This window comes from Eptesicus fuscus, chromosome 21, assembly GCF_027574615.1.
Source record: "Eptesicus fuscus isolate TK198812 chromosome 21, DD_ASM_mEF_20220401, whole genome shotgun sequence".
Lineage (NCBI taxonomy): Eukaryota > Metazoa > Chordata > Mammalia > Chiroptera > Vespertilionidae > Eptesicus > Eptesicus fuscus.
Window position 1 is genome coordinate 46,839,351 of NC_072493.1, and position 13,949 is coordinate 46,853,299.

General features: G+C 40.3%; 1 protein-coding gene and 1 pseudogene across 1 annotated transcript in view; both read left to right on the top strand.

The window, feature by feature from the left end:
• LOC103304365 (zinc finger protein 208-like) overlaps window positions 1-10,243 on the top strand; it is a 42,168-nt pseudogene extending 31,925 nt beyond the window's left edge.
• LOC103304367 (zinc finger protein 420-like) overlaps window positions 1-13,949 on the top strand; it is a 49,501-nt gene that overhangs the window by 8,296 nt on the left and 27,256 nt on the right. The window lies entirely within an intron of this gene.

The window sequence follows — 13,949 nt, forward strand, 5'->3', positions numbered from 1 at the left end:
GTTATATCATCGTCTCATACACTGGAAGGTCACCGGTTCAATTCCCGTTCAGGGCACGTACCTAAGTTGCAGGCTCAGTCTGGGGTTGCTGTGCTTGTATCATTGCTTCTCTTTCACGTTGATGTTTCATGCTCTCTCTCCCTTCCTCTCTATAAAAACCAATAAAGATTTTTAAAAACACAACAACGTGATTAAAAATCTACCATCTTTACCATCTGTAACTGTACAGTCCAGTGGTGTTCAGTATACTCACCTTGTTGTGCATTTGATCTCTCAAAATGTCCATCTTGCAGAAGTGTCTCAATATGCATTACAAAATTACTTCCTCATTTGTTTTAAAAGCAAGGCCCGTAACTCCCATTTTTTTCCTGAGGTGAAGACATTAGATTACTCACCTGAGGGAAACCCTACAGTTTCAGTCTCTCTGTCACTTGTGTGCTTCACTTAAAAAAATGTCCTCAAGGTTTCTCTCTGTTTATCAGTTGATGATCTCTTCTTCTGTTTCAGGCAGAATAGCCTCCCATTGTACGTGTATAGTACACTCTCTTCATTCAACTATGCATGGACCTTTGGGTTGTTTCCACCTACCTCAGGCTTTTTGAATAACATCATAATGGACACAGATGTGCACATGTCTCTTGTAGTTTCTCCTGCAAATGTTTTTTTTTTATAAATACCTAGAAACGGGATGGCTGCATCATGGGATTATTCCGTTGGTAATTTTTTGACAAATACTCCTGTGTTTTTCATACTGTTGACACCAATTAATGTTTCATTCAGCCATGTATAGGGTCCATTTTCTCAACAGTTTATAAAACACTTGATATACTTTTTCTTTTTTAAAAATTTTTTTATTGTTTAAAGTGTTACATATAGTATCCCATATGTCTCCTTTCCTCCCATTGACCTCTCCCCAGCCACCCCCATCCCTCTATACTTGATTTCTTTGATCCTGGTTGTACTTATTCTTCTGAAGTGACATCTTGTTTTGTTGCTTTTTATGTAGGTTACAAATGTTTATTTATCATATGTGCATGAAAAAATGATAGGAAAATGCTGCCTGGTGTGGTTCAGTGTTTGGGACATCCGCCCAAGCACTAAAGGGTTATGGGTTTGTACCCTGGCCCCATTGAGGCATGTGTGGTGGGCTTCTAATCAATGTTTCTTTCTCTCTCACTCTCCCCTCTCCCTCCCTGCATCCCACTCTCTTTAAAAATTAATGGAGCCCGGTTGGCTCAATGGATAGAATATCATCCAGCAGACTGAAGGGTCCCAGTTCGATTCTTGTTAAGGGCACATACCTGGGTTGCAGGCTTGATCTCTGGCTTGGTCAGGGTGCAAGCCAGAGACAAACAATCAATGTATCTCTCTCAGATCGATGTTTCTCTCTCTCTGTCTCTCCCCCTCTCTTCTACTTTCTTTAAAAATCAGTGGAGCCTGGCTGGCATGGCTCAGTGGTTGAGTGTCAACCCATGAACCAGGAGGTCATGATTTGATTCCCGGTCGGGGCACATGCCCAGGTTGTGGGCTCGATCCCCAGAGTGGGGCTTGTAGGCGACAGCCAATCAATGACTACTGTAATCATTGATGTTTCTATCCCTCTCTTTCTCCTACTTCCTCTTTGAAATCAATAAAACTATAATTAAAGATAGATAAAAATAAAAATTAACGGAAAAAATATCCTTGGCGAGTATTAACCAAAAAAATAAAAGAAAGTCAATGAAAAAACATCCCTGGGTAAGGATAACAACAACAACAGCAAACAACAATAAGAAAGCTTCCTGGACCTGAGATCAGATACTTCAAAGAAAGAGTCTGTGATGGAGTTTTTCAAAGAGCACTTTTAGCCAGGCCTCAGTGGTTGAGTGTCGACCTCATGAATCAGGAGGTTACAGTTCCATTCCTGGTCGGGGCACATGCAGTGTTGTGGGCTAGATCCTCAGTGTGGGGCATACAGGAGGCAGCCAATAGACGATTCTCTCTCATCATTGATGTTTCTGTCCTTTCATCTCTGGAATCATTAAAAATATATTTTCAAAACAAAATAATGACCACTTTTAGATGCACAGCAAAATGGTGTAGAGTTAATGACAGTTTTCACGTGCTCCCTGCATAACCTGTCCCTTCTCTATGTTTTCTACCAGTGGTACATGGATTATATGTAGGAAGCTACATTGGCACATTATTATCACTCAAAGTTGTAGTTTACCTTAGGGCTCACTGCTGGTTTGTACACAGGGATTATGCAAAATTTATGATTGCACATTTCCGAAATGATACGGATTAGATCTGGTTCTCTCTCCTCTGCTTATTCTTCCCTATTTTCCCTACACTCTAGCAATCATTGATTTGTCTACTGAGTTTGTCATATCCTTTTCTGAAGTGTCACATAGTTATTACATAATATGTTGCCTTTTCAAACTGGATTCTTTTTATTTTTTGTATTGATTTTTTGAGAGAGAAACATCAATTTGTTGTCCCACAAATGTTTGCATTTATTTATGATTGATTCTTGTATGTGCCCTGATCCAGGATCGAATCCCTATCAATGGCATATCTGGGCGGTGCTGTAACCAATTCAGCTACCTGGCCAGCCAGATTGGATTCTTTCACTTAATTCTATGTATCTAAGTTTCTATCCTCTCTCTTCATGTTTTGATTTCTTATTTCTTTATAGTGCTGAATAATTTTCTATTGTATATACCTCTGTTTAATTATCCATTCACTTGTTGACACACACCTTTCTTGCTTCCATTTTTTTTTTTTTTGAAATTATGAACAAAGATGCTATAAAGAGCACCTTGTAGGCTTTTGTGTAGATAATATGTTTACCTGTGTGGATAAATACTAAGGAGCACAATTAATGCTTCAGATGCTATGTGTATGCTTAGTTTTGTAAAAAACTCCGAACTATCTTCCCAAGTGACTCTAGCATTTGGCATTTTCACCAGCAGTAAATGAACATTCCGGTTGCTCCACATCCACAAAGGCATTTGGTGGGGTCAGTCTTCTGGATTCTGACCTGTTCGGTGGTGGTTTACTGTTGCTTGACTGTGCTGTTTGTTACTTCTCATTGCGTTAATGTGCATCTACTTAGTGACATAAGACGTGAAGAATCTTTTTAATATGTGTTTTATTGATTTCACAGTCAGGAAGCTGGAGGGAGAGAGAGATAGAAACATTCATGAGAGAGGCATCAACTGGCTGCCTCCTGCACACCCCCTACAGGAATCAAGCTCACAACCCAGGCACGTGCCCTGACTGGGAATCAAATCAGTAACGTTTGGTGAATGACAGATGCTGAACCAAGTGAGCCACACTTGGCCAGGGAGAGTTGGAAGACTTCTTTATATGTTTTGCATAATAGATTTGTATACGTTCTCTTTTACAAAAATTTTTTCTCCACCTATGGCTTCTGTTTTTTTTCTCATGTTGAACATAACTTTTTTTCTCCTTAATGTTTCAGTTGGTAGATTGGGAGTTTCAATTATAGTAGAATTAATTAAAAAACAAACTTAAGAATTTGGCTTTTAAAAATATGAAGTATACTAGTATAACATTAAGTTCCTTTTGTATTTAATAATATAGATGTTATATTTATAGCGATGTGTCATCCCTGCAATAAACACTTAATGAGTCATGTCTTGGATGTGATGAGATATAAATTTTGTAATGTTTATGTTACAAAATTTCATAACCAAAAGGAAGTTTATTATTTTGGTTTAAATTGTAGAGCACCATTAGATCGTACTAGTATTGTTGTGACATTATACTGTTTGTCTTGGTTAGATCAACTCCCTTGAGTATTTTTTTTTAATTTTATTGATTTTTTACAGAGAGGAAGAGAGAGGGATAGAGAGTTAGAAACATTGATGAGAGAGATACATCGATCAGCTGCCTCTTGCACACCCCCTACTGGGGATGTGCCCACAACCAAGGTACATGCCCTTGACCGGAATCGAACCTGGGACCTTTGAGTCTGCAGGCCGATGCTCTATCCACTGAGCCAAACCGGTTTCGGCCCTTGAGTATTTTTTGCAATGGAGGTTTTCTGGTGATTAAATCCCTTAGCTTGTGTATGTATGGGAAAGTCTTTCTCAGTCATATTTAAAAGATATTACTGCTGGGTATTTTATTCTTGCCCGGTAATTTATTTTTTTTTTTTAGTCATTTGAATACTTGGTTCCACTCTCTTCTGGCTTGTCGAGTTTCTGCTGAGAAGTTGGATGATATTCTGATCGGTTTTCCTTTGTAGGTTACTTACTTCTTTTCCCTGACTGCTTTGAGAATTCTTTTTTATGTCATTCTTTTTTGATAGTTTTAATACAATGTACCTTGGAGAGGGCCTCAGTGGATTGAGTTGAGTAGGTGTTCTATGTCCTTCTTGAGTTTGAAGATCTAGTTCTTTACATAGGTTTGCAAAGTTTTTATCCACTATTTGTTTGAATAGGCTTTTAGTTCCCTTCTTCCTCTTAGATATAGTTGATCAACTTATTCTAGTTGCAGGAGGACAAGTCTGGGTGATCTCTCTAACCTCCTCTTAGTATGCGTGTAATCTATATATATAAAAGCATAAGCGACCATCGCAACTGAACGGACGACCGAACAGTCTGCGTGGAGCCACCATGCCGGCAGGGGGGTCAATGAGAGGCGACCAAAGGACCGAGCAGCAGGCTGCATGGGTGAGCAGGCCAGCAGGGAGGTCATTGAGGTGTGACCAAACGACTAAGCAGCAGGTTGCGTGAGGTTACCAGGCCGGCAGGGGGGTCAGGGAGGGGTAACCAAATGACCAAGCAGCAGACTGTTTGGGGTGACCGGGCCAGCATGGGTGGAGGGTGGGGGGGGCAGTGAGGGGCGTTCAGCCTGTCAGAGGGGGTTAGTGTGAGGTGACCAGGCCGACAGGGAGCAGTTGGGGGCGACCAAGCCAGCAGTGGGGGCTGTTGGGGGTGATTAGGCTGGCAGGGGGAGCACTTGGGGTGACCAGGCCAGCAGGGGAGGCAGTTAGGGGCAATCAGGTTGGCAGGCAGGTGAGCAGTTAGGAGCCAGTGGTCCCAGATTGTGAGAGGGATGTCTGACTGCCGGTTTAGGCCTGATCCCCAGCATCGGATCTAAATCAATATCTTAATACCTCTTGTTGGGGTTCAAGAATTTAAACAACCAGGATCGGGCCTAAACCAGGAGTTGGACATCCCCTGAGGGGTCCCAGATTGGAGAGGGTGCAGGCTGGGCTGAGGAGACACCCCCTCTGTGCACGAATTTTGTGTACCGGGCCTCTAGTTCCTATATATGAGGCTTTTCTGATGGAGTCAGTTCCTTTCTTCCTTTTCATGCTCAGGTCTCTTCTTTCTTTGCTCCATCTGTTCAGCTCTGTTTCCTAGTCTCAGTAGTTCACCGCTAATCTCCTAAATTGCATACTTTGTTTCCAAGGGTTCTGATTGGTTCTTTTTGAAAGTTTCAATCTATTTGGTAAAGTACTAGTTTTCTTCATTAATTTGTTCCTGAGTGCATTGAATTGCTGGTATTTTATTGCATTTTATTGAGTATTTTTAGAACTGTAATCTTGAATTCTGTGTCATTTCTATCACATATTTCCATGTGCTGCAGCTTGCTCTTTGGAGATTTTTTATTTTCTTTCTGAGCTTTCTCATCACCGTGGTTACTAATGCATTTTGTTAGTCTCCTCTGTCTAGGCATTTATTGTTGACCTTTCTGTAGCAGCTTTCTCTGAAGAGGACTTTCTATTATTTTACAGCAGGTGATGCTAAATAACAAGATTATTAACTGTGAATTCGTAGAGCTGACTACAGTCATGCTGCTTCGGTGGGTGTTTATGTTGCCCTTATTGTAATGGTGACCCCAGACCTCTGAGGGTCCCCCCACAGGCCTCACCTGGTTATCCATCACAGAAGTCAACAGCGATTCTATTGCACTAGGTCTCTGTGTGCTGATACTGTGGTCTTTGACCCAGGGCAACTGGAAGTGAGTTTGGGGAATCTAAGGGAAGGTAGCGCTCTGGCTACATTTCTTTGTCTGAAACACCATTCCCCGACAGCAGACAGTCATGACAGAACCCCTATGTTATGTCCTTGCCCAGGCATCTCTGTTGGCTTAGCTGCTATTTTTTTTTTAATATATTTTATTGATTTTTTACAGAGAGGGATAGAGAGTTAGAAACATCGATGAGAGAGAAACATCGATCAGCTGCCTCCTGCACACCCCCTACTGGGGATGTGCCCGCAACCAAGGCACATGCCCTTGACCGGGAATTGAACCTGGGACCCTTGAGTCCGCAGGCCGACACTCTATCCACTGAGCCAAACCGGTTTTGGCTTAAATAATTCTTTATTGTTAAAGTTATGACATATGTTCCCCCAGAGAGAGAATTATTGATCGACTGCCTCCTGCCCCCCAACACTGGGATTTGAGCCCACAACCCACGCATGTGCCCTGACCAGGAATCGAACTGTGACGCTCTGGTTCATAGGTTGATGCACAGCCACTGAACCATGTGTTCCAGGCTCCCACTTTTCCTCTTTAGCAGCCATTACAATGCATTTACCACGTACCAGTAAGGCCATTAGGTTAGCAATCTGTATCATGCAAAACAGAAACACGTTCTTCAAGATGCTACAAAACCACATGATCATTGAACACACACAGTACCCTCATGTCTATCTCCTCAGAGAAGAAACTAAGAAGTGGGAGTTTTCTTATAATTCTGCCACTGTTCGCTAGGGTGTTTTGAAGTATTGGTGGCAAATGGAAGCAACTTTTTAACCCTCTTTCATGTGACTTTTCTTCAATGTACCTTTCTTGGTCTTGCTGTCAACATTTAACTTAATTTTGGAGTACTCAAATATGTCATGGCTGGCTTGGCTCAGTGGATAGAGCGTCGTCTGCGGACTGAAGGGTCCCGGGTTCACTTCCGGCCAGGGGCACATGCCTGGGTTATGGGCTCAATCCCCAGTAGGGGCTGTGTGGGAGGCAGCCAATCGATGATTCTCTCTCATAATTGATGTTTCTATCTCTCTCTCCTTCTCCTTTCCTCTCTGAAATCAATAAAGAAAGAAATATATATATATATATATATATTTTATTATTATTATTTTTTAATTTTATTGATTTTTTACAGAGAGAAAGGGAGAGGGATAGAGAGTTAGAAACATCGATCAGCTGCCTCCTGCACACCCCTTACTGGGGATGTGCCTGCAACCTAGGTACATGCCCTTGACTGGAATCGAACCTGGTACCTTTCAGTCCACAGGCCGACGCTCTCTCCACTGAGCCAAACCGGTTTTGGCTGAAATATATATATTTTTTAAAATGTCATTTGGTCAGTAATTGCTGGTAAGTTCAGTGTGCATTCCCCTGGGTGTCATAACTGTGAAACTTTATTTCATATCTTTCAGCTATCTTATCTGAAGACAACCAGGCCATTCTGCAAAAGCCAAAAATAAGAGATTTATTCCCTAAAATAATACTGGTAAGATATGGAAGGTATGGTTTTGATAATGTACATTTAGTGAAAACCTTAGAATTTGAGGAGTGTAAATGAGAAAAAGTATTTTAACATGGACAGAAGTAACGTGGTACAGTTATTCATAATAAATCATTGTCACTTAATGAGGTCAAAGGTATTACACATTTGGTAATACTCCCAATTTAAATTAGTTATATTTTTAAATTAATGTGTTTCTAAATGTGAAGACCAAATATAATGTTTTTAATATTATACATTCTTGGAATGAAAATAATGAAAATCTATGAATTTACATAATGTATGCTGTAAATATAAGAATTAATACAGTGTAGTATGGGATAAAATTTTCAGTCTTTCCTAGAATATAGTGATTTATAATGCACATACAAAATTTAACTGCAATTAATTTGTTGACTTCTGTATTAAGGTATCATATACTTCTATTGAGAAATAATGTTTTTGATACAAATGTCTATAATTTTTACACACTTAGGAATCTTTTTAAATATGTCTTTATCAACTTAAGAGAGAGGAAGGAGAAGGAGAGAGAGTGAGAAATATTAGAAATACCAATGAGAGGGAATCATTGACTGGCTGGTTGCCTGTTGCACATCCCTCACTGGGGACTAAGGCCACAGCTCAGGCATGTGCCCTGACCAAGAGTCAAACTGTGACCTCATGGTTCATGGTTTGTTACTCAACCCCTGAGTCACACCAGCCTGGAAGGAGTGTTGTGTTTTTTTAATAAACCATCATGGTTTACTAGTTATCACAGAATAGTTATTTGAAAAAAAGAGTACATGTTTAATGAAATTATAGCTGTCACTAAAGGCCTTTCCATCTTCAATGATTACCAGAATACATGCAATGAAGACAGAATTTATCAATGCAAGGAACATTTGAAAAATTTTAACCAAGGGTCAAATTGTGATATACATCAGAAAATTCAGCTTCCAGAGTACCATTATAAAGGTGGAAAAGTCTTTGACCAAATGTCAAATCAAAGTATACTTCAGTTTATTCATACTGTTGCAGAAACAAACAAACAAAGTAAATGTGACAAACCTTTGAAACTATCTTCAGATCATACTGAACGAGATAATATTCATACCAGAGAGAAAGCTTACAAATTTAATTTGTGTGCAAGACTTTTCAGTCAAATACTCAATCTAAATAAACTTAAGAAAATCCATACTGGAGAAAAACATTATAAATGTAAAGAATGTGGTAAAACATTTAATTTCCTTTCAAATATTCGTGAACATGAGAGAATTCATACTGGAGAGAAGCCTTATAAATGTAGAGAATGTGGCAAATCCTTCAGCCGGTCCTCAGCCTTTATTTATCATAAGAGAATTCATACCGGAGAGAAGCCATATAAATGTAGAGAATGTGGCAAAGCCTTCAGGAGCTCCACAACCCTTTCTGGCCATCAGATAACTCATACTGGACAGAAACCATATAAATGTGCAGAGTGTGGCAAAGCCTTCAGGAGGTCCTCGAAGTGTCGTCGTCATCAGAGTGTTCATACCGGAGAGAAGCCTTATAAATGTAGAGAATGTGGTAAAGCCTTCACTGAGTCCTCAATCCTTAATCAACATCAGAGAGTTCATACTGGAGAGAGGCCTTATAAATGTAAAGAATGTGGCAAAGCCTTCACTGCGGCCTCAAGCCTTGCTTATCATAAGAGAGTGCATACTGGAGAGAAGCCCTATAAATGTGGAGAATGTGGCAAAGCCTTCAGTGGGGCATCATACTTAGCTTATCATCAGAGAGTGCATACTGGAGAGAAGCCCTATAAATGTGGAGAATGTGGCAAAGACTTCAGTGCAGCATCAACACTTACTTTTCATCAGAGAGTTCATACTGGAGAGAAGCCTTATAAATGTAGAGAATGTAGCAAAGCCTTTACCAGATCCTCATCCCTTACTTATCATCAGAGAGTTCATACTGGAGAGAAGCCTTATAAATGTGGAGAATGTGGCAAAGCCTTCAGGAGGTTCTCAAGGTGTAGTCTTCATCAGAGTAGTCACAGTGGAGAGAATCCTTATAAATGTAGTGAATGTGGCAAAGCCTTCAGTAATTCCTCAAACCTTAATCGACATCAGAAACTTCATACTGGAGAGAAGCCTTATAAATGTAGAGAATGTGGCAAAGCCTTTGTTGTGGCAACAAACCTTACTTATCATCAGAGAGTTCATACTGGAGAAAAGCCCTATAAATGTAGAGAATGTGGCAAAGCCTTCAACAGGTCCTCAACCCTTACTGTACATCAGAGAGTTCATACTGGAGAGAAGCCCTATAAATGTAGAGAGTGTGGCAAAGCCTTTAGTAAGTCCTCAAACCTTACTAAGCATCAGAGAGTTCATACTGGAGAGAAGCCTTATAAATGTAGAGAATGTGGCAAAGCCTTCAGTGGGACAACTAATCTTACTTATCATCAGAGAGTTCATACTGGAGAGAAACCCTATAAATGTAGTGAATGTGGCAAAGCTTTTAGTAGGTCCTCGAGTCTCACTTATCATCAGAGAGTTCATACTGGAGAGAAGCCTTATAAATGTAGAGAATGTGGCAAAGCCTTTAACCAGTGTACTTGTCCTATTGTACAGCAAAGTGTACATACATGAGATAGGCCTTAGAGTTACAAGGAATGCCATTAGTACTTTGCCAACAGTGAGGACTTACTCCGTACCATAGAATTCATATTGGGATGAAGCCTTATGAATTTGAGAAAAGTGGAAAGGCCTTTAAAGATTTTCGTGATTTATTGTACATGAGAGACGTCATAGTGGAGAGAAATCTTACAGATGTAAGGAGTGTGGAAATCCTTTTCTTGTCAGTGTGATCTTTTTTAAAATTTAATCTTTATTGTTCATATTATTATAATTATTACTCTTTTTTCCTCCCATACCTCCCCTCCACCCGGTTCCCACCCCACCCACTGCCCTTACCTCCCCCCCACTATCCTCATCCATAGGTGTACGATTCTTGTCCAGTCTCTTCCCGCACCCCCCCCCCCACCCTTTTCCCCCTGAGAATTTTCAGTCCACTCCCTTTCTATGCCCCTGATTCTATTATATTCACCAGTTTATTCTGTTGATCAGATTTTTTTATTCACTTGATTTTTAGATTCACTTGTTGATAGATATGTATTTGTTGTTCATAATTTTTATCTTTATAGTTTTTCTTCTTTTCTTCTTAAAGAACACCTTTAAGCATTTCATATAATATACTGGTTTGGTGTGGATGAACTTCTTTAACTTTTTCTTATCTGTGAAGCTCTTTATCTGACCTTCAGTTCTGAATGACAGCTTTGCTGGATAGGCTAATCTTGGCTGTAGGTTATTGCTGCTCATCACTTTGAATATTTCTTGCCACTCCTGTCTTGCCTGCATAGTTTCTGTTGAGAAATCAGCTGACAATCCTATGGGTGCTCCCTTGTAGGTAATTGACTGTTTTTCTCTTGCTGCTTTTAATATTTTCTCTTTTTGTTTTATGCTCTTGGCATTTTAATTATGATATGTCTTGGTGTGGTCCTCTTTGGATTCCTTTTGTTTGAGGTTCTGTGTGTTTCCTGGACTTGTCAGTCTATTTCTTTCGACAGGTGGGGGAAGTTTTCAGTCATTATTTCTTAAATAGGTTTTCAGTATCTTGCTCTCTTCTTCTAGCACCCCCATTATTCTGATGTTGGTATGCTTGAAGTTGTCCCAGAGGCTCCTTACACTATCTTCAAATTTTTGGATTCTTTTTCCATTTTGCTTTTCTGGTTAAGTGTTTTTTGCTTCTTTGTATTTCAAATCTTTGACTTGATTCTTGCGTTCCTCTAGTCTGCTCTTGGGTCTCTGTATAATATCTTTAAATAAATATATTTCTATTGATTTTTTACCGAGAGGAAGGGAGAGGGATAGAGAGCTAGAAACATTGATGAGAGAGAAACATCGATCAGCCGCCTCCTGCACACACCCCACAGGAGATGTTCCCACAACCAAGGTACATGCCCCAGACCGGAATCGAACCTGGGACCCTTCAGTCCGTAGGCCAATGCTCTATCTACTGAGCCAAACCGGTTTCGGCTATATAATATTTATATTTCAGTCAGAATATGTTTAATTTCTAGTTGGTACTTTTTCATATCCTTGAGGGTCTCGCTAAATTTATCAGCCTTTTCTATAAAATTCTTCAAAAACCTTTCAACCATGGTTTTGAACTCTATATCCAGTCGTTTGTTTTCCTCCATTTCTTTCATTTGTGATCTGTTTCTTTGTCTCAGCATTTTCACTGCTTCCCTGAGTTGGTAGGATAGCTTTGTATGCTAGGTGTCCGATATGGCCCAGGGGCTTGACCTCCCCAGTTACCTGAGGTGGACAGTCTTGGTGCACCACCCCTTTGTGGACTTTGTGTACAGCCTTGTTGTAGTTAAGTCTTGATTGTTGTTGGTATCACTGGGAGGAATTGACCTCCGGGCCAATTGGCTGTGAGGATCAGCTGTGTCTACGCCGGGGGAACTGTGCTGGAGACAGCCTTATGAGACAAGACTTGCAAAATTGCAAAAGTGTCTGTGCTCAGCTTGGATGGGGCGGAGTCTCAGGGCTGAACAGACAGTCTTGGCTTCCCATCAGCCCTGCCCTATGAGGCCCCTGGGTCTTAGTGTCCCTCAGTAATCGCTGCAAGCACCTCTAAGAGTAAGCCGCACTCAAGTTTTGCCTGCTGCCAGACAGTCCAGTTTCTCCCCCAATGAATCTGGACTCCCAGATTCTCGCCCAGAACTGGAGTTCAGCACAGTGGGGAGCTTCTGTTTCCCAACCACTAGAGTAACCCAGCGGCGCACTCAGCAGGCAGTCCTCTCTTCGTGCACTCTCACACGCGCCTCCAGACCTCTGTCTTTCGCGGCTCTCCTGAGTTTCCGCATGATAGTCCAGATTCCCACCATATAAGCCTGAGTCCCCAGTGTCTCACCCGGAACTGCGGTTCAGTGCAGTCAGAACTGCGGTTCAGTGCAGTCGGAACTGCGGTTCAGCGCAGTCAGGAGGTTTTGTCTCCTTCCCGATAGAGAAAGCCAGCCAGGTACTTAGCCGCATGCACGCGTGTCTCCGTACCTCAGCCTTTTGCAGCTCCTCTGATTCTCCGTGTGCTTTCCTCTTTCCTTCTAATTGTAGAATTTCCACTCAGCCAGCTTTCCTGTGGTTCTGGATGATGTTCGTTTTGTCTTTTAGTTGTAGTTTTGAAATTGTTGTTCGAGGCAGCAGTTTAGGTGCTTACCTATGCTGCCATCTTGGTTTCTTATTTGTCAGTGTGATCTTATTGCACATCAGATAATTCATTGTGAAGAGAAGCCTTACCAATGTGAAGAATTAGGCACATTTTTAAATGACCATTGGTGTCTTTCTCAACACAATACAATTCATACAGGAGAGAAGACCTATAAATATAGTGAGTTTGTCAAAGCCTTTAATTAGGACTGGTGTCTCACTTAACACAAAATAATGGAGTGAAACATTACCAAAGGAGAATGTGGGAAAGCTTTTAACCTGTACTCAAACTTACTAGTAATTGGAGGGAGTCATTCTAAATAGAAACAGTAAAAATATAAAGAATTTGCCCAAAGATTTAACGAATGTTCTAATTTCATTGAGTATGATCAAATTAAGCTTTATAAATTGTAAAGCTTAATATACACGTGCCAAAGTGTATATTCTCATTTATATATTATTCAACTTTGATAATTATTGCTGGAGTAAAGCCCAGCAAATATAAAGAATGTGGCAAAGTTTCACTCCATAAGAGAATCATATTTGAGATCAGAATTCACACTCAGGAAAAACAATAAATGTAAACAATGTCCAAAAGTCTTTATTCCACATTCATAATTTATTCCTCACATTGAAATTCATAGCAGAGAGAAACCATAAAACCAAAGATTGTGGGAAATCCTGTAGCTGGACCTGCAGTCTCGGTCAATATCAGGGATTACAATTTGGACTTAATTCTGTGTTCATGATATAGGAGGAAAGACTTTTTTTTTTTTTTTTTTAATATATTTTATTGATTTTTTACAGAGAGGAAGAGAGAGGGATAGAGAGTTAGAAACATCGATGAGAGAGAAACATCGATCAGCTGCCTCTTGTACACTCCCTACTGGGGATGTGCCCGCAACCAAGGTACATGCCCTTGACCGGAATCGAACCTGGGACCCTTGAGTCCGCAGGCCGATGCTCTATCCACTGAGCCAAACCGGTCTCGGCAGGAAAGACTTTTGTTTAAAAAAAAACAAAAAAAAAAAAAAAACGCTTCTCAAAAGCCTAAAAACATTTCCAAGGTATGTATTTGAAATTAAATTTTTAAGTTTCACAGAATTCACACTAGATGAATAGTCAATACTTTTCAGGTATTACTCTAAATCAGAATACTTATAGAGAATAACCCAATGTTTAAATGAACATAAGTAATTTTTAATATGCTTGAATATATT